We start from the raw sequence: 25,974 nt of genomic DNA, 5'->3' as shown, positions 1-25,974 counted from the left end.
ACGGATGTGTTTAATGGGAGCCAATGGTCTGAGCCTGGAGGGTTGGGAACGCTGTACCAGGCAACCCCACATCTGCTATCTTCGCCTGTAGGGCACATTTTGTTCATCTTAAGGTTTCAACAAATGTATTCACTTATTTAATAAGTCACATCTGATATGGACCAGGTGCTGTCTAGAACCAGAAATACAACAATGTCCAGAACAAAGTCCATGATTTCATAGCTCTTTTAATCTAGTAAAAAGAGATGGGCGACATTAATATAACATCTTGGGTTATTACACAGAGATGAATTGGGGTAAGGAGGGCAGAATAGAAAGTGGGGGGCATGGCCAACACTTAACGTGTAGTGGTCAAAAGGATATAGGAAGCACGCTATGGTTGACTAGCTGAAAAAAATTAATGAGAAAATGGGTTAAGTCAGATATTTGACACAATTGAGTCAGTTTCCATGGCTTATGGGTTTCTTTTTCCGTTGCCCCAAGAATATCTTAAATACATCACTGAGAGTTCAGCTTTGGAAGAAGGGGAATAGTTATGACCTAAGTGTATTTCTGGGAAGTCTGTTGCTGTCCTGAGTGTTTGTAAGTTGTAAGAGTTCTAGCTTTGGAGTCACCCGGACCCCCTGGAGGAGGAAATAGCAAGCCACTCCAGTATTCTTGCCTGGAGAATCCCATGGACAGAGGAGCCTGGAGGGCCACAGTCCATAGGGTCACAAAGAGTCGGACATGACTGAAGGGACGAATGCAGACATGGTCTCAATTCCGTCTCTGCCACTGACTAGCTCTGTGACCAGGGACATGTGATTTAACCTTCATGAGCCTGTTTCTCTAAAATGGAGATAAATCAGATCCATACATACAAAGCACTCAGCTATGATAAAAGCCATTTCCAATAAATGTTGGTCAGTAACCACGGCAGCAGCTGTCCAGTGAGGGTAGTGCCCAAAGCAGGGGTCGCCCTGGATGTGTTTGTGTCCAGAAGTTACTTATATCCCCGTGGTTGATCTATGGCCCCTTTCCTTGAGCAGCCGGGGGTCCTGATCAGGACAAAATATGAGCCTGACCTTTGCATTCCAACAATGCTCTTGACACACAGTCAAAGCTAAGTAGCCATTTGATGGAGAAGTGAATTATTGACGATAATTTAACCAAGCTGCTGCTGCTGCCGCTAAGTCACTTCAGTCATGTCCAACTCTGTGCGACCCTATGGACAGCAGCCCTCCAGGCTCCTCTGTCCACAGGATTCTCTAGGCAAGGATACTGGAGTGGGTTGCCATTTCCTTCTCCAAGAAAAGACCACAATGGAGAAAGTTATCTAGTAGGGAAAAATGTCTTATCAAAATCTCAGTAAATGAATTTCTTTTTTATCAACTGTTTCCCTAAATTTTTCATCATTGCTTCCAAATGGTTTTTCATCATTGCTTTCAAATGATTTTTTGTCATTGCTTTCAAATGAGTAGCATTTTTAAATGTTACTCTCCTTAATGTAATGAGAGTAACATTAAAAAGAAATAAGAATTAAGGATAATCAGTTGTTTGCTGGGAAGGATTGAAAGGCGGGAGGAGAAGGGGATGACAGAAGATGAGATGGTTGGATGGCATCATCGACTCAATGGATGAGTTTGAGTAAGCTCTAGGAATTGGTGATGGACAGGGAGCCCTGGCGTGCTGCGGTCCATGGGGTCGCAGAGAGTTGGACATGACTGAGCAACTGAACTGAACTGAACTGAGCTCTGGATTTTAGTGGTAAAACATGCCCAGCATATTTGACCAAAATACACTGTGTAGCAGAAGAAAGAGGCAAAAGACACCCTGCCTCTGTCTAGTTCATGGCCTCGGTCCCCCACCTTTGCCGCTGGTCTGGTTGGGAATCTTTGAGGCAGAAGCATCAACCTCAGAGTTTTTAAACAACCACTAAGAGTTTTTAAACTTCCATGTAAAGGGCCCTTTCCTTTGAGATCCTTAGATGAGGGTGGCGTGGGAGCTCCACCTGTCTTATGATGATGACTTTTAAAGCCTCTGGGCCCAACTCTGGCATTGGGCATCAGGGGACAGATGCTGCCTAGGGTTACCCGGACCCCTGGCCTGAAAGCAAGGCAGGGAGGGGGACCTGATGGCACAGACAGGCCAGGCCTTGAGAGTGCCTCCCGTGGGCAGTCGAGGGAGCCAGACCGACCATTTCCTGCCTTGTGGGGATGGCTTAGGATCAGGCCAGCCAAGAGGAGTCGCGATCTTTTCACGCAAGTCAGGTCACTCTCAGCCATGTGTTACCAGGGCTGTGACAAGACTCTGACATGCGGTGGGGGAAACAGTGCCTGCTTGTGAACCAGCCACCAGAATGCTTAGATGAAATGTCAGATGAAGGCAGCTCTTTTTCTTCCTCTCACCACGCCTGCAGCGTGTTTCCCTTTTTCAGCACAACTGTTAGGAAGCGAGTGCACACGAAGTATGCATTTGAGGTGTCAGCAGCTCCTCTTTGTCCGAAAAGCCACGATCATTCCTCTCCTTGGACTGAACAAAGCCTGTGGGTAGGTAGGATGGAGGGAAAACACGGGTATCTGTAATCGAAAGTGGTCATCTCTCAGTCGTATCCAACTCTTTGAGACCCTATGGACTTGCCCTGTAGCTCGCCAGGCTCCTCTGTCCATGGGATTCTCCAGGCAAGAATACCAGAGTGGGTTGCCATTCCCTTTGCCTAAGGGGTCTTTCTGAGCCAGGGATTGAACCTGGGTCTCCTGCATTGCAGGCAGATTCTTTATAGTCTGAGCCATCTTAAGGGGAGATTGAAAACCTTGCTTTTAGTCAACATCAAAAAAAAATTTTTTTTTAACTTTTTTTAGATTTCACGTTTTCATCTACTCATCCCAGTACATAGAGAAATGTTTAGGAAGTAGGAGGTGGGCGGACCGAGGGGGATGGATGTAAGCAGCCCTCGCTCAGAATCTTGGAGCGATCAGGGCCGGTCGTGTGAGCCGCAGCCAGGCTGGGTGGTGTTTTCTTTTCACAGTCACTGGACTGTCATGCATTGGCCTCCTGTCAACTTTGATTTAGGAAGTTCCACCATCTTTAGAGAATCAGTATGTTACATTCCAGTAACAGAATGTAAATAAAGACGCATAGCGATTCAGTGTTAGTATTTTATGAAGTCAAAGCGCTGGAGAGGTCACCAAAGCAAAATCCACCCTCCCCCATCCTTGTCCATATCATCCCCAGTGTTCCAGGGACACTGAGAAAGGCACACTCATGAGGACCTTGACTCAGCGAGACCCTTCAGAAGACTTCACTAAAAATCCAGATGACCTCTACTAGCTTATGAAATGTTCACCCGGAATGAAATTCTGTAGGATAAATGCCAGGTGATTGGTCACATTGAAACCATTCCCTTCCCTCTGCGGCCCCCCCGCCCCCCACCGAAGGAAAGGACGGGCAAGTGGCCGGCCAGAGGGGACTGTGGGACCCCTTGGGGTGGCTGACCCTGATAGAGATCAGCCTCCTGCAATCATAGGCTCAGGATGGAGGTCCCCAGGGTCGGGGTCTTCCAGTGAAAGAATGCATCCACCTCCGGTACCACCCCTCACACATACCTGGCTAGTGACACACACAAGGAACAGCTCTTATTTGTGGAGTAACTTCTGTGTGCCAGGCTCCACCCCAAGCCCTTTAGATACGTTTTCTCCCTTAATTCTCACAGCTTATCTAGCAAATATTCTCTCTGTGTGCAACAGCATTTAGAAAGATAAGGTAACTCACCCGTGTCTGCCTCCCTACCTATCTACCTGCTCCCCCCACCCACCAGGATCACCCAGACAGACCGAAAAAAATAAGTGGTGTCATTTCCCTGCTCAAAGCTCCAGTAGACCAGGAGCCAGGTGGAGGGGAGCAGGGCTTTCATGCACTCGGGCGAGTTCCCAGCCAGGATTAACCTACTTCCTCTCCTGAGATTCTTCAGCCATATATTTCAGCAACCTGGTAAAGAAAATGAAGAATGTGCTATTGGTTTAAAAAAAAAAAGTTCAAGCCCCATGAATCATAGGAAGCTCTTTATCATTCTGGGGCCTCCTGTTTCAGGATTGCTGGTAACTCGTCTCTTGAAGCTGCCTTGAGCAGACAGAAACGTAGCCCAGGAATTCCACCTCCAGCTTTAGACACAGCAGTTCTTGAGGGAAGTGCTCAGGGAGGTGGGAACAGGAAGCAAAGGTCTTCAGTGGGACGTCTGATCTCCTTCCTCTGGCAGGAAGGCTACCGGGGGAATGTTTCGCTAACACCAAGCGAGCTGAAAAGTAGAGTTAAATGAGTTACTGGGGGAAGCAGGGAAGGGGCAGGACAAAATTCAAGTACCCAACAGGTTGATTATTCAGCCTTTGTGTGTGTGTGCGTGTGTGTTAGTTGCTCAGTCGTGTCCGACTCTTTGTGATCCCATGCAGTGTAGCCCGCCAGGGTCCTCTGTCCATGGAATTCTCCAGGCAAGAACACTGGAGTGGATTGTCATTTCCTCTTCCAGCGGATTTTCTGGATCCAGGAATCGATCCCTGGTCTCCTGTATTGGCAGGTAGATTCTTTACCTTCTGAACCATCAGGGAACTCCATTCAACCTTTAACAAATACTTACCAAGGCCCTGGGATAGTTGTGAAGAAACAAGCACGCTTCTCACGTAGGACGTAGGTTCTGATGCGCGAGCTGTGTGCATGGTCTGCATGTTCTAAGACAGAAAGCCACAAACAAGTGGCTAAGATCATTCAGTTGTAACAAGTGCAATGTTGAAAGTCAGAGTCTGAGGGAGAGAGTTTAGGGGGCAGGGTGAGAGGGAATATAAAGTACTGACAATCACTTCAGCTGCCCTTCGAGGAAAAGATGGAAGAGGGCCCAGCGTGTTGGCTGGGAGACCAGCCCCAAGGCTCTCCCTGAGGTCAGGGAGACTGCAGGAGGATGAGAAAAGGAGAAATGAGAGAAGTGGGGGGTTCTGTATTTTTAGAGACAGCCTCAGTAGTACTTCTTAGTGGGCTGGGGATGAAAGTGTGTGGTGGGGGAAGGGGAGCAAAAGGTATCTGTCTGCATAGACGTGGTTTCCCATTTTTCTAGATGGGAAAAGTAGCCATCTAAGCAAAGGGGCCCTGGGGTGGCCGTATGGGGTCTTGAAGAGCCAGGGGGATGCGAAGCTGGGGAGCACTGAGGGGGCCACTGGTCAGGGGTGATGTGTGTGAAAAGCAGGGGTGGGAGTTGGTGGGAGGGTTATTCAACTGCGGTAAGTTAGATAAGGCCTTCAGCATAGCGCTGGGAGCATCGTGATGACTTGGGAGCTGTTATTTCACTAGGAACAGGCCAGGTCCCTTGTAGAAGCCAGGAGAGGATAGGGGCGAGGCGGCAGGCTCATGTGTACCAAGGGTTGGTATTAGGGCTCAGCAGTGCCTGTCTTCTTAACCAGAAATTGAGGGTAATTCTATTTACTTGTTTCACAGGAGCTGAGCTGCAATCATGGAAAACTAATGTTTTAAAAAAACAGAACTTGAGGTTTCCTGAGGGATGCTTTTAAACTCAGTCTGTTTTAACACACACTTATGTGTTGGCTCAGATGGTAAAGGGTCTGCCTGCAATGTGGGAGACCTGGGTTCAGTCCCTGGGTCGGGAAGATCTCCTGGAGGAGGAAATGGCAACCCACTCCAGTATTCTTGCCTGGAAAAATCCCATGGCCGGAGGAGCCTGGCGGGCTACAGTCCCTGGGGTCGCAAAGAGTCAGACATGACTGAGTGCCTTCACTTTCATGTGTCCACACACACTCTCTCACCCCTTCTCATGAGACCACACACACCTCCACGAGGTTCACTAACCATCCTAATGAAAATGGCTCAAAGCGGCCGTGACCTCGCAGAAACAAAGGCCAGAGCCGCCAGCTTTAAGGTGTGTGTCCCTGATTTTAAAAGCTGCCCACTTATCACCTTGCTTTCTCAGTTTTCCCTCGAGGACAAATCAAGACCTGAAAAGATGTCACAGTGGGGAAATTGGGAAATGCGATGCGTGGCTTCTGTTATCACTTTGGGGGAACTTCCCAGACCTTCCTGGGTCCCAGGAGGCAGGTGGGAAAGTGCACAGCCTGCCCCCAGTCCCAGCCCATCCTTCACTGGGCAGGAAGCCCAGTCTGCCCCTAGGCCCTGATCCCCAAGACCCCTGGAACCGGGTGGGGTAGAGGAGTTGGTGCCTGCTATGTAGGGAGGGATACCAGGGGAGTCTAGGTGCCCCATGTGGGTGCTGCCGGAAGGTTCTGAGCATCTTCCTTGTATACCTGGTCCCCAAGTGGCAACTGGGAGGCACTTTGCAAGGCCAGCCGGGCAGCTTAAAAAGAGGTTTCACAAAACCCAAATGGCAATGAGGGCCTTTTCCAGATGTTCTTAGGATAGGACGCCATGTTCTTTCCCATCCAGTTAATGGCAAAGGGGAAAAAGTAAATCCACATCCCCCGGGGGCCAAGGACAAAGCAGTGATCGTCACAGGCATTGAAACAGCTTGTTTTATCACAGAACTCCTGGGTGATCATAAAAACGTGCTGACTCTGTACCGCATTCTGACTGTAGGTTTGATTAATTACACAAATCATGGTTTGTACTGGGTCAAACCACCTGACTCTCCAACTGCCCCTCCCCTTGGTCTTGAAATAAAATCAAGGCTCTACTTGAGTGTTCTATTGCTTCTCCTAGGGAGAAGGCAATGGCACCCCACTCCAGTACTCTTGCCTGGAAAATCCCATGGACGGAGGAGCCTGGTAGGCTGCAGTCCATGAGGTCGCTAGAGTCAGACACGACTGAGTGACTTCACTTTCACTTTTCACTTTCATGCATTGGAGGAGGAAATGGCAACCCATTCCAGTATTCTTGCCTGGAGAATCCCAGGGACGGTGGAGCCTGGTGGGCTGCCGTCTTTGGGGTCGCACAGAGTCGGACACGACTGAAGCAACTTAGCAGTAGCAGCAGCAGGGCTCAGGGTGCCCTGACTGCCCCTGTTTGCACTGTTGAGCTGTGGCCCCAAGCCCCCCAGTGGGGGGTCTGTCCTGTGGGGACAAGGAGGCCGGGCTGCTTACAGAGTTATGTCTGTACTGTCCCCTGGACCTCCCTGACTCCTAACTCAGGAATCTTGTTTTCTCCCTCAGGCTTTCTCCAGCAATGACCTTTCCCCTACACACTCTTTACTCTGTTGGAAATGGAGATCCTTACCTCCAGGTCTCCTTTTCCTTCTCGTTTTCTTGAGACTGTTCAGATCTTATGGACTTTCTTGCCAGCTTCCCAGCTTTGTTTACTTTTGGAATCTATATGGGCAGAGGGGGAGACCAAAAACAGGAAAATAAACAAAAAAAAGTAGGAGACCGATAAGTAAATTCCCAAGAGTATTTCATTGGCAGCTACATTAGCAGAAGAGTATGCATGACCGCTGTTCTGATGCCAGGTTGGGAGGTGGAGGGAGTTAGAGGAGCTTCAGAGGTTGCAGATAGAGTCTGTTCCTTCTCCATCTCCAGCATCATGTCAGGAAGTTCATTGCAGCTTCAGGAGGAGATACAGCACAATGCCCTTGTCCATCAATAGGTTTAGTTGAACCATGAAAATCAGGCAAGTGACTTAACTGACTCTTCCACTGAACTGACTGTCCAAGAATCTTATGTACACTGCCTTAAAGAAGTTCAGTGATTATTGTTTGAATTCAGCAGATCATGCCCCAAATGATAAAAAACCTAGGAAAAATACTTTTTTCTTAGCTAAAATAGGAAAGCAAGAAGCATCCTGGTGAGTTTTTAAATGGTATCCTACCCTTCATTTGAGGGGTCTTATAAACGTGGATAACAGGGATGCTCAGCACCCAAGCCTTTCCTGTGCACCGCACCCTGTGCTAAGGGCCCTCCTGCTGCCCCCTGCTTCCTTCCCTTCACACCTCCCGGGTAGATTCTTTTATCACTCTCATTTTGCAGATGGCCTGTTGTTCAGTCACCAAGTCCTGTCCGACTCTTTGTGATCCTGTGAACTGCAGCACTTGCCAATCCTTCACTATCTCCCAGAGTTTACTCAAACTCATGTCCGTTGAGTCAGTGATGCCATCCAACCATCTCATTCTCTGTCGCCCCCTTCTCCTTTTGCCCTCAATCTTTCCCAGCACCAGGGTCTTTTCTAATGAGTCTGCTCTTCTCATCAGATGGCCAAAGTATTGGAGCTTCAGTTTCAGCATCAATCCTTCCAATTTAGGACTGACTGGTTTGATCTCCTTGCTGTCCAGGGGATTCTCAAGAGTCTTCTCCAGTACCACACAGATGGCTTTAAAAACTTCCCCCAGACTCACCCAGCTGCTGAGTAGCAGAGTCAGTCTCTGTACCCTGGTCTCTCTGACTCAGCAGAAGCACCCAAACCCATAGCCAGCACCCCTCTCTCTGGAGAAAGCTTTCCTTTCTGCAAGATAAGGAATAATATCTAAAACCAACAGCTAAAACCAGAACTCCAGAACCACGTTTATCTTTCTGATCGCTAGTGTATTTTATATTTAGGGCATGCATTTAGTGAGGCACGGTGTTTATTTTTCTGCCGGAGGTTATATGGTCTTTTAGGAGATAGAATTACCTATAATGAGATATTTGCTTCCATAATTTAGCTGACATATCTTCTGGATTAATTTTATTAGCTCCTGAAGGTGAAACTGCCGCCAATTCATACAAAGGCCAAGTTTTCAACATCTTTATCAAGGCGACCTCAAGAGGGCGCTCCTAGCAAGCCTTTGATTTATTGTTTTCCCAGGCCTGAAGCTTGATTTTACAGCATATTTTCAGAGAATGGATTGCAATCCTGTATATATAGAAAATTCATGGAAGAGACTCAAAAAAACACAAAACAGAAGTTCAGGAATTAGAATTTCTAGGTTGGTGGCAATGAAGATCCAGGGATTTAAATTTTATAAAAATTGTATCAAGAGAAATTAAAAACTTCTACAGTCTTTCAGAATGTAGAATCATAGCACTCGAAGGGATCTAAGAAAACAGGGAGAATTGTCTTTCCCTGTTGATAAGGACTTGGGGGTGATGGGATGGCGGGGGCAAGATTCTCAACCCTCGTCAGCAACCGATAATGTAGTTTCACGTACTGATATAATATCCTGAGTCAGAGGGCCTCAGGGCATTTTAAAAATATGTATGTACTTATTTATTTGGCTCTGCTGGGTCTTAGTTGTAGCATGCGGGATCTACTTCCCTGAACCAGAGCCCCCTGGATTGGGAGCATAGAGTCTTAGCCACTGTACCACAGGGTAAATCCCATCAGGGCATTTGGTTTTATTCTCTATAAAGTTGTATTAGCACTTCCAAAGGAAATATAGTGAGGCATAGTTAAAAGACAAAGTAAATGAGAATGGAAATCTAAAAAAAAAAATTTAATTATTCCAGAAAAAAAAATAAAGGAGGGGCAGTGCCTGGAAAATCCCATGGACAGAGGAGCCTAGAAGGCTGCAGTCCATGGGGTCGCTGAGGGTCGGACACTACTGAGCGACTTCACTTTCATGCATTGGAGAAGGAAATGGCAACCCACTCCAGTGTTTTTGCCTGTAAAATCCCAGGGACGGGGGAGCCTGGTGGGCTGCCGTCTATGGGGTCGCACAGAGTCAGACACGACTGAAGTGACTTAGCAGCAATAGCAGTGGAATAAAAAATAAAAAAAAACACCCAGATGGGGCCAACAGAAAATAAATCAGAGCAGCAGACTTTAATCTAGTCATATCAGTTATCTATAGTAAATGTGACTGGACTAAATGCTCTAATTTAAAGGCAGAGCTTATTAAACTGGAGAAAAGAAGGACCCAAGGATATGCTGCCTTTAAGTATAAATGTAAGTAGATCAAAAGTGAAAAGATGGAGTTAGTATGTCTTACAAGCAGTGTGCTTTAGAAAGCTGGAGTGGCCATATTAATATAAGATAGAGTAGATTTAAGGATGATGGATATTGCCTGAGATAAACGGGTGGATTCTCCTGGAACACGTAACAATCATACATCTATAAACGTCTAGTAATAGAGCTTAAGATATATGAAACAAATATTGACAGAATTTAAGGCAGTAATAGACATATCTGCAATTACAGCTTTAGCATCTCTGTCAGTAACTGATAGAAGAATTCAACAAGAAAAGCATTTCCATTCATCTAGATTGGCCATCCACCAGGGACTGAGCTGGTGTCAGCTAATGGGTGCCCTGCTCACGATAGGTTTTTATTTAATTTTCTCAGCTAATGAAGAAGCAGCTGTTTCTGCATCCTCTGCTGCCCAGAGGACGTCTCGAGATGGATTGTAATCGCTGTGAGTGTGAACCTGAGGTCTTTACCTTGGCAAGTGGGCTTCCAAGGATTTCCTCATCACTCGTACGCTGGAGAGCAACCCTGTAGTCTAGACAGGATGCGTTTCTCGTGAACAGAGTAAATTCCTTCTGCCCAAATAAGGCGAGGCCCCTTTTCTCTAAGGAGCATTTTGTAACTGCTCCAATACCAGGCTATCAGGGAAGCGGGCACCATCAAGGGTCCTCATGTTCCATGCTTGATTATGCTGATGAGTTTGGCATTGGAGTTTTACCTTGACAGCTAAATGACTCTTAAAGACTCATTCATTATCTTGCAGCCACTTCAAGCCCAGACTGTGTTGTGCCGGGAGCTGCTTAATAGGATTATTGCAAGACAAGGAGCAGTCTTGCTCTCAGGGCTCCAGGCCGATCCCTGTCTCACCCTATCGCTTACCAATTCTCAGCCTAGCCGTCTCCTAAGAAGAGAAATTTTCAATTTCCTGCAGTGACTGGAACTAACAGTTTTCCCAGCCTGCAGGAAAAAACGGATTGAAAACTGTGGAAATGCAATCAGGATAACAGAGGAGTTATTTAGGTTAAAGCATCTTGTGTTCCTGGATCACTTAAGATACGTGTAGTTGTAAGTACTAGATTCCCTGGACTGGTCTGAAAGTAATTCTTATTTCGAATTTAAGTTTTTTGAGTTCAACTTAAGCTTTATTTCCTTATTTTCTAAATTAAGGGGAGTTAGCTTCCCTGACCGGAGAAGGCAATGGCACCCCACTCCAGTACTCTTGCCTGGAAAATCCCATGGACGGAGGAGCCTGGTAGGCTGCATTCCATGGGGTCACTAAGAGTCGGACACGACTGAGCGCCTTCACTTTCACTTTTCACTTTCATGCATTGGATAAGGAAATGGCAACCCACTCCAGTGCTCTTGCCTGGAGAATCCCAGGGACGAGAGAGCCTGGTGGGCTGCCGTCTATAGGGTCTCACAGAGTCGGACACAACTGAAGCGACTTAGCAGCAGCAGCAGCAGCTTCCCGATGGCTCAGACAGTAAAGAATCTGCCTGCCAATACAGGAGACCAGGGGTTGATTTCTGGGTCAGGAAGATCCCCTGGAGAAGGGCAGGGCAACCCACTCAGTATTCTTGCCTGGAGAATCCCCATGGACAGAAGAGCCTGGCAGGCTACAGTTCATAGGGTCACAAAGAATGGGACACAACTGAGCAACTAACACACAGAATAGATCGGTCGTCCAGCTCTGTGGTGGCAATAAGTGCATTCAACCTGAAGTTGAACTAAGAAGCCAAATGAAAGTACACATGTTTGGTGGTAGGCAGAAAATATCCTAGATCAAAATTTTTTCAAAAAAATGGTTCAAATGAACCTGTTTACAGGGCAAGAATAGAGACTCAGACATAGAGAATGGATATGTGGACACTGAGTGGGAAGGGGAGGGTGGGGCGAATTAGGAGAGTGGCATTGACCTATGTACATTATTACCATGTGTAAAATAGACAGCTAGTGGGCAGCTGCTGTATAGGGCATGGACCTCAGCTCTGTGCTCTGGGATGACCTAGAGGGGCGGGAGTGGGTGGAGGTGGAAGGGAGGCCCAAGAGGAAGGGGATATGCATGTATACATAGAGCTGATTCCCTTCGTTGTACAGCAGAAACCAACACAACACTGTAAAGCAGTTAGAGTCCAATAAATAAAAAATAATTTTGTCAGGCAAAGAAGGCAAGTAGTCCTGCTGCTGCTATGTCACTTCAGTCGTGTCCAACTCTGTGCAACCCCATAGACGGCAGCCCACGAGGCTCCCCCGTCCCTGGGATTCTCCAGGCAAGAACACTGGAGTGGGTTGCCATTTCCTTCTCTAATGCATGAAAGTGGAAAGTGAAAGTGAAGTCACTCAGTCATGTCTGACTCTTAGCAAACCCATGGACTGCGGCCCACCAGGCTCCTCCGTCCATGGGATTTTCCAGGCAAGAGTGCTGGAGTGGGGTGCCATTGCCTTCTCTGAAAGTAGTCCTAAAATGTGTTTAATAAATAGGGAACTGGTTTCCAATGAGTTTTCATTTATAGACCAATAACATATATTATGTACAGTCTCACCCAGAGCAGGAAAAAGTCAGAAAGACTTTAGGGATTAATCCATGGAAAAGAGATAAGACTGAGTATTCAGCCTAGGCTATGAATCATTCAATCCCTTTGCCCTGAGACGCTTGGGTTCCCAAGTCAATTCTTTTATTTTTAGAATCAAGATTGTGGTAAATGCAATATGTGTTTCTTTTGTACAGTGGTACATTTTGCATGCATTGTTCCTTCTATCTGGTTTCCTCAGATGGCTTAGTAACTCTACCTGATGCCAAAGAAAGCCTTTGAGTGCTCCTTCAGTCCTGGTTGGTCCCAGTGGTGGTTCCCCGAATAGAAAATGGCATTTTTTTCCATTTTGTCTTTAGTGAAAGAAACAGAACATGAAAGAAAGGCTTTTCACTCCAGTCTCTTAAAAGGCCCTACCGTTTCCCCCTAACTTTTATTGTCGTTTAGATAATAAGGGGGTAGGATGGGGTGGTTAATGGCATTGTTTCAGAAATATTCTGACAAATCATCTAAACTAGTTGCTTTTCTTCTAATGGTTTAAATGCATCTTCCAAAGAGGAGCAAGACATTTGGAGTCTATTTATTTTTATGTAATAGATGTAGGAAAGGGGGAAAAGGTGACAAACTCCTTTTACTTTTTCCTTTGAGCACTTTAATGGAAAAAGAGCATAGGACTTGAGTCAAGTAGGTCACCAGTTATTAATTTAATCCTGGGCCCTTGGGCATGCAGTTCCCTTTTGAGTCCGTCTCCTTGTCTCTAGATGGGAGGATGTGGGATATACACGGGAGAGGCTGATACAGTGAGAGGCCTCATGGATGGTCAGACAAGCCTGATTTACAAGTTTTCATTATAATCTGTCCACTTGGTTATCCCTTCTCCTTGCTAATTTTTCTTTGCCCTAATTTCAGGCCATTATTCTTACTATGGCTACTTCCTACTTTGCTTTCTTTTATTTACTTTGGCAGATCAGCTATTGTGGTTTTCACTATCACGTAACCAAGCTTCATTTGATTTTATCATCATTTAAAAAATTGAAATACAGATAGTTGATTTGCAATACTGTATAAGTTTCAGGCCCAAAACATAGTGATTCACAATTTTTAAAGGTTATATTCCGTTTATAGTTACTATAAAGCACTGGCTGTATTCCCTATGCTGTATCATACATCCTTGTAGCTTATTCATTTTATACATAGTAGTTTGTACCTCCTAACCCCCTGTCCTTATCTGTCCTCTCCCCTTCCCTCTTGCTACTAGTAACCACTGGCTTGTTCTTTATGTCTGTGAGTCTGTTTTGTTATATTCATTAGCTTGTTTTACTTTTCAGATTCTGCATATAAGGGATATGATTTCTTATTTGTCTGCATCTGACTTGTTTTGCTTCATACAATGCGCTCCAAATCCATCCACGTTGTTGCACATGGTGAAGTGTCACCCCTTTTTGTGGCTGAGTGATACCCCATTGTCTGTGTGTGTGCACCACATCTTCTTCACTGAGTCATCTGTTGATGGACACTCAGGTTGCTTCTGTATCTTGGCCACTGTGAATAATGCTGCTGTGAACACTGAGAGGTGCATATATCTTTTAAGTTAACGTCTTAGTGTCACCAAGCTTTAAATATGAAATTTTTGTCTCCAAAACTATCTTTAAACATTTCACAATAGCCGTCCGATCACCTTCCTGTTCTAAGGGATGAATACTTGGGACTTCCCTGGCCGTCCCGTAATTGGGACTCCATGCTTCCACGACAGGGGTCTGGGTTCAATCCCTGGTATGGGAACCAAGATTCTGCAAGCCACGTAGAGCAGCCCCCCTCCCCCACCGGCAAAAGGATATATTCTCCACATTTATTCTGCAGTTTTCTAATCTTCACGTTCTGTGGGTTTGCATTTGGTACTGAGAACCCAGGATTTGGTCTCTGGTTAGGGCTTCTCTGGTGACTCAGATGGTAAAGCATCTGCCTGCAATGTGGGAGACCCAGGTTCGATCCCTGGGTTGGGAAAATCCCCTGGAAAAGGAAATGGCACCCCACTCCAGTATTCTTGCCTTAATCCCATGGATGGAGGAGGCTGGTAGGCTACAGTTCATGGGATCACAGAGTCAGACACGACTGAGCGTCAACTTCACTATACTTTCCTTTGGGAACTTGACTAATGACCTAAGGACATTTCTTACCCCTTCTTTTCCCTGGGGGCGCTCGGTACCTCTGACTTCATCTTGGGTTAGCGGGACTTCTGCCTCCAGCAACAAACTAACACTCACTGGATTCCAAAGCTCCTTTTTTTTTCTTCTAGCTCCAGATGAAGGTCTCTTTTCAAAAGATGTTAACACCTGATTTGTTGTAAGACCTTCTGGAAAGTAGTCTTATCCTACACTGCTCTTACACTCTAGTGTTTGAGGGTTGGTGGCCTAATTCTTCTTTTGAGGCCGTGTCTCACTGATGTAATTCTAAAACAATTTTAAACCCACAGATTAAGAACATGTGTTTCTTCATGTCACATGTTAAGAGAGACTTTAATTCATTCTGAAATCTATATTGAAGACTGTCTTAAAGCAAAATTGCAACTTTACAGCTATATTAACTACAAATTGCATAGAGTCTGAGTTTAGTGATCCAGAGACTCAAAGCCAACTAGAATTCTTCTTTGACAAAGGCCTCAAGCTTTTCATTGTTGTACAGGAGGGTAGGTGGAAAGGGCCATGTGATAAGGTGGAAAGATATGTTTTCCTTCTCTGGTCTCAGTCTCAGAATGTCTGGAATGTTCTTCAAAGGTGGATCTGTCAACATGACCTTTGCTTGCTCCTTCTTGAATCCCTTTATATTTTATCTACTATCTCTCGGGACACAAGTTTCATATTTTTATTATCTACAGTAACACAGTACTTCCTCTTTTTGTCCTAAAATTACCTCTTTCAAGCTTTAAGGAGTGCCCTCTGCCTTTAGGACTGGGAAGCAATGATTCCATCTGCATTTTCTCCCTTCAGTTCCACCCGATCCTGGAGGCTTTGATGGTATCTGCTGAGCCTTTGTTGTCAAGACAGAGAAAGCTAATTTGGGTTCAGAAAACAGAACAGTTTCAAAGGAGCCTACCTCCAAGAGCCAAACAGTTTTTGAGCCAGGGTGCAGTGGTCCTCACTGTTGAAATGCAGGAGCACATTGTGGTGACTGTCGACAAAGGGTTAAGCATCACAGACAGTCTTCGTAGAAGCAGAAAACAGGACTGATCCAAAACATATAACGTATACTCCAAAATAAGCCAGGCTCGCCCCTCTTAATGGGATCGCTACAGACATGCCAAATGCTACAGCTAGTCAATTGTATACATATGGTAAAACTTTTCATACCATTCAGCATTTGCCACAATATGATTTTAATTACGTACAGATTGGGTAGCTGGAAGAAAGCACTGGAATTGAATAAAGTTAAACACAAGCCCTTTTATAAATGGCCCTGGTTTAGGTTAGAACGTATGCAAATGACCACCAGGGACGGTAGGAGGAGTGTGTGGTCTGGGACAGTCTCTGGGGACAGGACGTGACTCGTCTTCAAGCTGGGAACCTGGTTCGTCTGCAAGGAGAGAATTTACAGAACGGTGATGATACTCCTTTTGAAGTCGGGACTTAACGCTAATGCTTGAGCCTTGTTACTCACATTCTTCCTGCCCCGGGACAGGGTTTGTCTCTACAAAAAGAAATTGCTGTCTGGGCAAACATCACCTTCAACTTGAAAGACTCTGGGGTTGGATACGGCAGACATCAGTAGTTTTGAAACTTTTTTTTCTTCTTCTTTCCTAATGGTACTTTCGTGGGCTGTGTTCTTTGTTTCTCTGAAGTCAATTTGACATAGCAAATTCAAAAGCAGTGCTATTTACCTCATTCAAGAAAAGAAACAGGGGGCAATTTTGCTCGAGCCAGGCCTTGGCTGTGCAGAGGAGAAAACCGCGGGCTTTGGAATGTGCTTTCCTCAAACTTGAACAGCCTAGTTTTGGTTTTCCTCAGAACTTACCAGAAGAGCTTGGACTTACTGAATATCTTTTGGGTAAGCCGCTCTGAATTCCAGCTTCTCTTTTCTGAAATGAAGATACACCCTGTGCACCCCCCGCCCCACCCTACCCTGCAAAAGCCAACTTACTGAGGTTTCAGGACCCAAAACCTGGCCCCTCACAGACCCTGTCCACAGGGCTGTTGGACATCCCTGAGGAGAGAGGATGGAGTTAGTGTAATAGGGCTAAAAATGACACCTGACTTTTTGGGAGCCTCTTGGATGATATCAGACCATTCCAAGAATGGGCAAACCCGTATTCTGTGTCTTTGCTGGTGAGATGGGAGTACCAGGAATTGAACCTGTTGCAAGACGGGGGGCCCCCTTCCAGGGCCCAAGAGTGGGCTTTTGTCTAACACTAGGAAATGGATTGTCTGAGGAGACACATGTGCTGGGAGAGCAAAAGGCTTTATTGGGAAGGGGCACCCGGGCGGAGAGAAGCGGGCTGAGGGAACCCAGGAGAACTGCTCTGCCACGCGGCTCACAGTCTCTGGTTTTATGGTAATGGGGTTAGTTTTCAGGTTGTCTCTGGCCAGTCATCTTGCTTGATATTTTTGGTCTTAGGGTCCTTCCTGGTGGTGCAGACCTCGTTCAGCCAAGATGGATTCCAGCGCAAAGGATGCTGGGACGTTGGTAGGACAATACTATTGGCTGGCATCTCCCCCTCCTCTTGGCTCCTCCTGAATTCTCCTGGTTAGTTTTCGGTGGCAGCACCTTGTTCCTTATCAGGACTTCCTGTTGTGAGACAACTCGTGCATGGGGTTATCATTGTGCCTGGCCAAGGCAAGCGGTTTTGGTCAGTGGTTCCCTAACAAACCTATTATAGGAGCAGGGTGAGGCCTGGATCAGGCATGGAAAGGTCTTCTCCCCTAATACCCATGAAGAAGGAGGCAGAATTGAAGGGAACCCCCAGGTCATGGGGAGAGAGGGATGGACTTCGGGATCCCTATTATTCGAGAGGAAACCACACCCCTCCAGCACTGCTTTTGGCCTTGCGAGCAGCAGTGATTTCCATGTGCTCCCAGCCCCTGGGCTGATCAGGATGGTGGCCATGGCAGCCATGGGAAAAGACTGTCATGTGTCAGCCCCTTCTCTTTGTATCTGTGAATATTTGTATACAGAGACTAATCTGTAGACATACACACTCGAGTTCTAGTTTTCTACTCTTTGGGCTTTAGTTCAGTAACTTTTCTTGGGAAAGTCACTGATTTTAGCCTAGAGGGAGTTTTGAGCTAATTAATTAATTAGCTAATTAAAGTTCTTTGGTAATAACTATCTATGGATTGAAATGTCTCACTCTGGGGAGAAAAGGCAGGGCTACCAGTGAACTAGACTTGACCTCTAGACTGTGAATTTCTTGAGGGCACCTTTCACATCTTACCCTCTTTAGTGGGATAAATGAAGACCAAGTGAATGACTCTAAAATTAATTAATTTCACTTCGTTGAAATGGACTTTGTTAATGGACCGTTTAATAACATGTTCAGATATACAGAAACGACATCTGTAGTACAAGTACAGTCATATAAGTTAGTTCCTCCACGTTTATTTATTTATTTATTTTTTATCTTTGAACAATAAAAAAGTTTATGCTTTTAAATTAATAAACATATATTGCAAACATTATGTGATAATAAAAATACAAAAAATATGCAGACTGACCCCAGGGCATTCACACATTAGAATTTTGTCTGAAATAAAACAATGACTTTTATCCTCCAAAGTAGGTAAGTCCATGCTGGCTGAAGATTTCAGTCCTAGACCCCATAAATGAGGTACACAGTTCATGCTTAACAGATATATACGTTAACAATGGTTAATGTTAACTGCCCGTCATCAGGGCTCTCCTCCACGTTTAGGAAGGAAGAAAGGGGAGAGGGAAGAAGGAAGGTCATTTGTACTTAATTTCAAATACTGATTCCTCATTTCTTCTTTGATGTTTACTTCAGTGGCCTTAAAATATTGGCTCCCCAGATAAAGTTTACTGCATCTTGAAGTCACTTCCATTCTTAGTTACCAAAATCAGAGGAAGCATAAATACTAGGGTTAGCTGCAGGGGATCTTTACTGTGCTCGGCAGCCCAAAGAATCAACCTCATTCCTAGAGTGATGCAGTCCTTTCCCAGCTGCTGCCCCACTCCATCCCCTGTTGACACCACAGCCCTTGGTGGCCTTGGATGAGCTCAACCACAAAGGAACCATCCCCCGCCCCCCAACACTAGGAAGTGGACAAGATCATAGGAGTGAGACAGGGGCTTGGGTAACACAGAGAGGGTGACCTCTTTAGGTGGGGTCTGGCTCAGGCCCTTCACTCTGGGGACTGATATTCTCTGGCTGACCCTTTGCCACTCTGTATTTAGTTCTTAATCCACTTGTGTGCCCAGTGGTAGAGGAGGAGCTAGAAAAGCCACAACTCCTTGAAATATAGGGGCTGCCGTCAACGTAGTAGGAAGCACAGTCTTAAATGATGGTTGCAGTTTGTACAATGTAATACTTTGATAGAGTTGAGTTATAAACTAAGAAGCTGCTAAGTTGCTTCAGTTGTGTCCGACTCTGTGCGACCCCATAGACGGAAGCCCACCAGGCTCCCCCGTCCCTGGGATTCTCCAGGCAAGAACACTGGAGTGGGTTGCCATTTCCTTCTCCAATGCATGAAAGTGAAAAGTGAAAGGGAAGTTGCTCGGTCATGTCTGACTCTTAGCGACCCCATGGACTGCAGCCCACCAGGCTCCTCCGCCCATGGGATTTTCCAGGCAAGAGTTACTGGAGTAGAGACAGCCCTAAAAAAACAACCTAACATTTATGCCTGAGAGTATCAGGGAAGGCTTTATGCAGGGCATGTTGGGCAGGATCTTGAAGGATGAATAGGGGTTCACTTGGTAGAGACTCGGTGAGGGCATTCCAAGCTCTGCAGATAAAGTAAAGATACGCAGGTATCAAAAACGTGGCGCATTTCTAAACAGCAAAAAGTTCAACGTGGTCAAAATACAGGAAAAATGGGTGAGTGGGGATTCACTGGATATGAGACTGTTGCACCAGATTGGGATCAAATTGCCATCAAAATGGTTGATTATAATTATATATGTCTGTATCTCCTGCCCAAGTGTCTGCACCCTGAGATCAGGGATTAGGTTTTACTGACTTTCTTCAGACAAGGTTGGGTACTTTTGTGGTGATATGACTGTAAATTTACTGACTTTCTTCAGTCTTCCTGAATCTGACAGTGTTTTTAAAAGGGCCCCATGAATTTTCATTGAATGGATATTGGGTGATATTGGAAGTTATTTTAGCCTAGGCTGAGGAACTGATCATATATCACAGTAATTTGTTTAGACTTTACCTCTTGGGGAATATAGAACCATTAAATAAGAATGATCTAAATCTGCAATCTGTGTTTGACAAAGTAATTCTGACTATAATGTGACAGATTCATTAAGAGAGACTGGATGTTGGAAGGCCAGTTATAAAACTACTGTAATGATCTGGAAGAAATATTAGAAGGTTTGGGAGGGTGGAAACTTGAGAGAGATTTATAAGGTAGCATTGACAGTCCATTCTGAAGGAGATCAGCCCTGAGATTTCTTTGGAAGGAATGAGGCTAAAGCTGAAACTCCAGTACTTTGGCCACCTCATGCGAAGAGCTGACTCATTGGAAAAGACTCTGATGCTGGGAGGGATTGGGGGAAGGAGGAGAAGGGGACAACAGAGGATGAGATGGCTGGATGGCATCAGTGACTTGATGGATGTGAGTCTGAGTGAACTCCGGGAGTTGGTGATGGACAGGGAGGCCTGGCGTGCTACGATTCATGGGGTTGCAAAGAGTCGGACACGACTGAGCAACTGATCTGATCTGATCTGATGATTGACAGCTAACCCCAATTTTTGGTGACCAGTGGAATAGGAGGGGGAAAAATTGAAGATCACTGTTGACTCAAGACAAACTAAATCTGACTTTCAAGTGGATTTATACTCAAACATGAAAAGGAAAAGAATATCCTAATACGTGGGCACTAAATGTAATTAGCTTATTGATATCTATTTAGAATAATGAAATTAAGAGTTGACTAACCAATAAGATTTACATAGACATTGGAGAGAAGGAACTAATTTATATAGCATATGTAATATACATATTGGTTTTGTAACATACATAAGATGTAAATACACAAGTAAAGAGTGTGTTCTGATGTCATAAATATAATCAGAGCTGCCACGTGTGGTCTCACAGGTTGTGTACTGCACAAATCAAGGAAGTAGCACCAATAATTGGAGAAGGCAATGGCAACCCACTCCAGTGTTCTTGCTGGAGAATCCCAGGGACAGGGGAGCCTGGTGGGCTGCTGTCTCTGGGGTCACACAGAGTCAGAGACGACTGAAGTGACTTAGCAGCAGCACCAATAATAGCAATAGGTCACCCTGCAAAGCTACTGTCATGTCCGTCTTGGCCTTCACCTCAACAGATTCAGAGACTGTAGCCACAAAAGAAGAAGTTTAAGATGGGAACTTGATAGACTTGCAAGGTTTAATCATCTGATGGAGGCCCTTCTAGAGCTGGATCATTAGTTAGTTAGATGTGTGTTAAATGAGAGAAGTTTTTCTCCTTTTAAAGGACTTAAGCTATGTTCTTATCTCGCCTTCTGACAGCAGTGGGAAAAACCAGCTGTTCGTACGTGGTGATGTTTTAAAGCCTCCTAGTATGTGATGTGTCCCACTCCACGGTGCTCAGTGTTTCTGAGTCTTGTTCATAATGAATGATGCAACATGACATGTGGATTCAGCCTTTAGAAGGGATAAACTCATGGAAGCAGATGAAGAAAGTACAGTCCTTTATATTCTTTCACAACAATCCAATGTTGCTTTAAAATTGTTGTGGATTTTGCTCACATGCTTCAGGGGAAATAGCTTCCAACGGTGGCAGACCAGACTGTAGGTTAGGCTTGTCTCTGCTGTGACCTGGCTTGCCATGGCTGGGGTTTCTAAACCATCAGAGCGGTTCTCCGCGGCCAAGACTCAGTTTGGGGGAAGTGGGAGGCTCTGTAGAACATGTCAGAGAAGAGCATCCTCTTACAGGTCAGACTGCCTAGGGCTCCCAGAAAGCAGCCCAGACGACTGCATTGTACACAATCTCCAGATGCTCGGGCCCTTGGGACCCAGTTGTTAAACTGAGTTCTGGACCGGGGCCTGGGCAAGCGCAGGTAGGGTGTACAGCGGTGCCTGCTTCCCCACACTTATTCATCTAATGGAAACATGTCAGGCTGCCTCCTCCAGGGCCCGGCATTTATTTTAAAGAACGTTAGAAAGGAAGCAGATCGCTTCCCATCTTCCTCCCTCTTTGGGCGTGTTTATTGTGATTGGAAATCATTCTCAGCCACGTGGTTGTGGCTTTCACCCCACTCTTTGTGCTCCTAGGTTAAACAGCCCTCTGTGCAAATAAACAGAAAAGGGCGAGGGATTTCATTCAGCGACAGAAAAAGGAGCGAAGTGAGAGCCTGGAGAAGTGGAAGGGGAGGTCCGCGGGCTCGGGTCCTCTGCAGTGAGCGTTTTCCTCGCTCACGGAGCCAGGCGTGCAGGGTAGAGGCCCTGGCGGGGAGCCCAGCCCCAGGTGTTGGGCAGGAAACCGGACTGCCGGTCCAAGGCTGTTGTTTGCTAGAACTTACTTGGGGCTTATCTTGACTATTCCTGTTGAGGGGGGGGAGGAAATTTGGAGCTGCTCTCAACTTGATTAAAACCTGGAAGCAAGAAATAAAGCTGAAGAATTTGTGCAGTTTTGGATCACGTATATTTCAAAATTTCGTTCCAAAGCTCATAAAACCTCCAGCTGTTGGCACAACTGATGAGACTTATTTGCCATCAAAATCGTTTTGAACACATTCCTTTTTTATATATATCTTTTAAAACATTTTATTTGTTTCTTTTTGGCAGCACTGGGTCCCTGTTGCTGCGTGCATGGTTTCTCTAGTTGCAGTGAATGGGGACTACTCCCTAGTTGCGGTGAGCGGGCTTCTCTGCAGTAGCTCCTTGTGTTGCTGAGCTCAAGCTCTAGGGTGCACGGCCTTCAGTAGCTGCAGCTCTCAGGCTTAGCTGCCCCTTGGCATGTGGAATCTTCCCAGACCAGGGACTGAACGCATGTCCCCTGCATTGGCAGGCAGATTCTTAACCACTGGACCACCAGGAAGTCCCTGGACACATTCTTAGAAGGAGCCACATACAACCTAAGACCACTCAGTGACTGACACAGCATGCACTGCATCAGAGCCCCTCAAAACTTGGGCTTTTGTGTCCGAGGGACCGTAGGCTTAAATTTTCATTCTTCTTGTCCTACTAGACCTGGAAAAGACTATTTATTGTTAGTTAGTTCCCTATTTCAAGCCAATGCACGCTTCATGAAAATCACTTTAAAAAGAAAAAGACTTCCACAGATACAGAAAGCCAGCACAAGTCAAGTGGATGGCTTAATGAATTACTGAGGTCAAAAAATAAAACCTGACTCCTGCCCCGTGCGGTCCCCATCTCAGACCCTCTTCTACCCCAGGGATAACCTCTCTTCCGAACTTCTATGGTGACTGCTTTCCTGTGTCTAACTTTATTTCTTTAATTAAATGCTCTTTCTTTGTTACTTTTGGTGCCCAACGCTATATGAAGCTCCCCAACCCAACAAGTCAGCCCCTTCATCACTCTTAGCTAAGGCAGCCTTGGGCCGGGAGGTCTTCTACCCAACCTTCTTTCTGGAACCATTTTCTATAGGCCCCTTCATAGTTCCGAGCCCCTTTGTATCCAAGGTTCCAGGCCAACTGCGTGGCTTGTAAGCCCCGCCTGCCCATCCGACAAAAGAAAATGAGATTCTCGTCTTCTGGCTTTGGCCTCTCAAAGGAGTACAAAGCCTTGAAAGCAGCTGGCTCCATCTGCTGGGCACTTTCCAACCCTGACCACCTCCACCAAGGGTGCTCTATGCGCTCCGGAGGCCACACGTTGGCCTAGACTGGATCCCAGGTCTCCCCTGCTGGTACCTCCAGCCATGGTGCGCACTGCAAATGTCAGTTTCAGGAACATGGCCCTGGCCCGCCCCCTGGAGCGGGTTGTGTGTTTAACTTTAAAAAATTATTTTATATAAAATTATTATATAAAATATTATATATTATTATACAAAAATTTTATATTACAATTATTTTATAGAAATAAATTTTTATTTTTGGCTGCACTGGGTCTTCTTGCTGCACACGAGCTTTCTCTAGTTGGAGCAAGAAGGGCTACTCTCTAGTTGCAGAATTTGGGCTTCTCACTGTGGTGGCCTCTCTCATTTAGAAGCACAAGCTCTAGAGTGCAGGCTTCAGTAAGTTGTGGCACACGGGTTTAGTTGCTCCGTGGCATGTGGGATATTACCAAAGCAGGGATTGAACCCATGCACCCTGCTTTGGCAGGCAGATTCTTAACCCCTGGACCACCAGGGATGTCCCTGTGTTTAACTTTTAATAGTTTTATCACTCAATTGTGCATCATCTCTAGATTCAAAAATTTGATCTTGCCTGTTTCAGTTCAGTTCAGTTGCTCAGTTGTGTCGGACTCTTTGCCACCCCATGGACTGCAACACGCCAGGCTTCCCTGTCCATCACCAACTGCCAGAGCCTGCTCAAACTCATGTCTGGAGCCTGCTCAAACTCATGTCCATCGTGACAGTGATGCCATCCAACCATCTCATCCTCTGTCGTCCCCTTCTTCTCCTGCCCTCATCTTTCCCATCATCAGAGTCTTTTCCAGTGAGTCAGCTCTTTGCATCAGTGGCCAAAGTAATGGAGCTTCAGCTTCAGCATCAGTCCTTTCAGTGAATATTCAGGACTGATTTCCTTTAGGATTGACGGTTTGGATCTCCTTGCAGTCCAAGGGACTCTCAAGAGTCTTCTCCAACACCACAGTTCAAAAGCATCAGTTCTTTGGCACTCAGCTTTCTTTATAGTCCAAATCTCACATCCATATATGACTACTGGAAAAACGATACCTTTGACTTGATGGACCTTTTTTGGTAAAGTAATATCACTGCTTTTTAATATGCTGTCTAGGTTGGTCATAGCTTTTCTTCCAAGGAGCAAGCATCTTTTAATTTCAAGGCTGCAGTCACCACCTGCAGTGATTTTGGAGCCCAAGAAATAGTCTTTCACTGTTCCATTGTTTCCCCATTTATTTGCCATGAAGTGATGGGACCAGATGCCATGATCTTAGGTTTCTGAATGTTAAGTTTTAAGCCAACTTTTTCACTCTCCTCTTTCACTTTCATCAAAAGGCTCTTTAGTTCTTCACTTTCTGCCATAAGGGTGGTGTCATCTGCGTATCTGAGGTTATTGATATTTCTCCCGGCAATCTTGATTCCAGCTTGTGCTTCATCCAGCCTGGCATTTTTCATGATGTACTCTGCATAGAAGTTAAATAAGCAGGGTAACAATATACAGCCTTAACTTACTCCTTTCCTGATTTGGAATTAGTTTGTTGTCCCATATCCAACAGTTCTAACTGTTGCTTCTTGATGTGCATACAGATTTCTCAGGAGGCAGGTCAGGTAGTCTGGTATTCCCATCTCTCAGAATTTTCCAGTTTGTTGTGATCCACACAGGCAAAGGCTTTAGCATAGTCAATAAAGCAAAACTAGATGTTTTTCTGGAACTCTCTGGAGTTTCAATGATCCAGTGGATGTTGGCAATTTGATCTCTGGTTCCCTTGCCTTTTCTAAATCCAAAAATTTGATCTTGCCTGTTTAGAAATGTTTAAAGTACCTTTTAATTATTTTAAAAACTACAGATGCTTCCTTTAACTCCTTAAAATTTACCTATTGAACAACCTTTAAGTAGGACTTAAAGTATTTAAGCCAAATTATACTAGCAACACATTCAATTACCTTGTGTAAGCTATGATTTTAAGATTTTTTTTTTTGCAAACACAGTGGTAATACCTAATTTTAATTGAAATGTGGTAAAACCTAAAAACAGACATAATTTAAAATGCTAAGAAGCCAGAAAGTTGCATTTGATTCTATACTAGTGGTTGAAAGGTTGAGGTTATCTGGGTAATGTACAGGGGAGCTTTTCATTCTCTGATACCATTGATCTTGTGATATGTGCTTATATACAGGGTTCCAGGTGGTTCTAGTGGTAAAGAACCCACCTGCCAATGCAGGAGACATAAGAAAAGCAGGTTTGATCCCTGGGTCAGGAAGATCCCCTGGAGGACAGCATGGCAACCCACTCCAGTATTTTTGCCTGGAGAATCACATGGACAGAGGAGCCTGGTGGGCTACAGTCCAGAGGGTCTTAAAGAGTCAGACACAACTGAAGCAACTTAGCATGCATGCATGTGCTTATATAATCATTACATCACATAGCAAAAGTGAAAGTGAAAGTCGTTCAGTTGTGTCTGACTCTTTGTGACCTCATGGACTGTCCCTGGAATTCTCCAGGCCAGAATACTGGAGTGGGTAGCCTTTCCCTGCTCCAGGGGATCTCCCCAACCCAGGGATCGAACCCAGGTCTCCCATATATTGCAGGCGAAATCTTT

General features: G+C 45.4%; 1 protein-coding gene across 4 annotated transcripts in view; it reads left to right on the top strand.

Annotated features, from left to right (window-relative positions):
• The window catches only part of SCAF8 (SR-related CTD associated factor 8), a 312,229-nt gene that overhangs the window by 164,096 nt on the left and 122,159 nt on the right, over positions 1-25,974 (top strand). Inside the window, exon 21 of one of the 4 annotated variants that reach the window (XR_006542276.2) lies at positions 10,240-10,309. The exons of the other annotated variants lie outside the window; for them this stretch is intronic. The gene's annotated coding sequence lies outside the window, so the exon portion shown is untranslated. The remainder of the gene's footprint in view (positions 1-10,239; positions 10,310-25,974) is intronic. 4 annotated transcript variants of the gene reach the window in all.

The sequence above is a fragment of the Bubalus bubalis genome, chromosome 10, assembly GCF_019923935.1.
Source record: "Bubalus bubalis isolate 160015118507 breed Murrah chromosome 10, NDDB_SH_1, whole genome shotgun sequence".
In the NCBI taxonomy this organism is placed as follows: Eukaryota; Metazoa; Chordata; class Mammalia; order Artiodactyla; family Bovidae; genus Bubalus; species Bubalus bubalis.
Note: the sequence above shows the minus strand (reverse complement) of the source record. Positions and strands in the feature narration are given on the sequence as shown.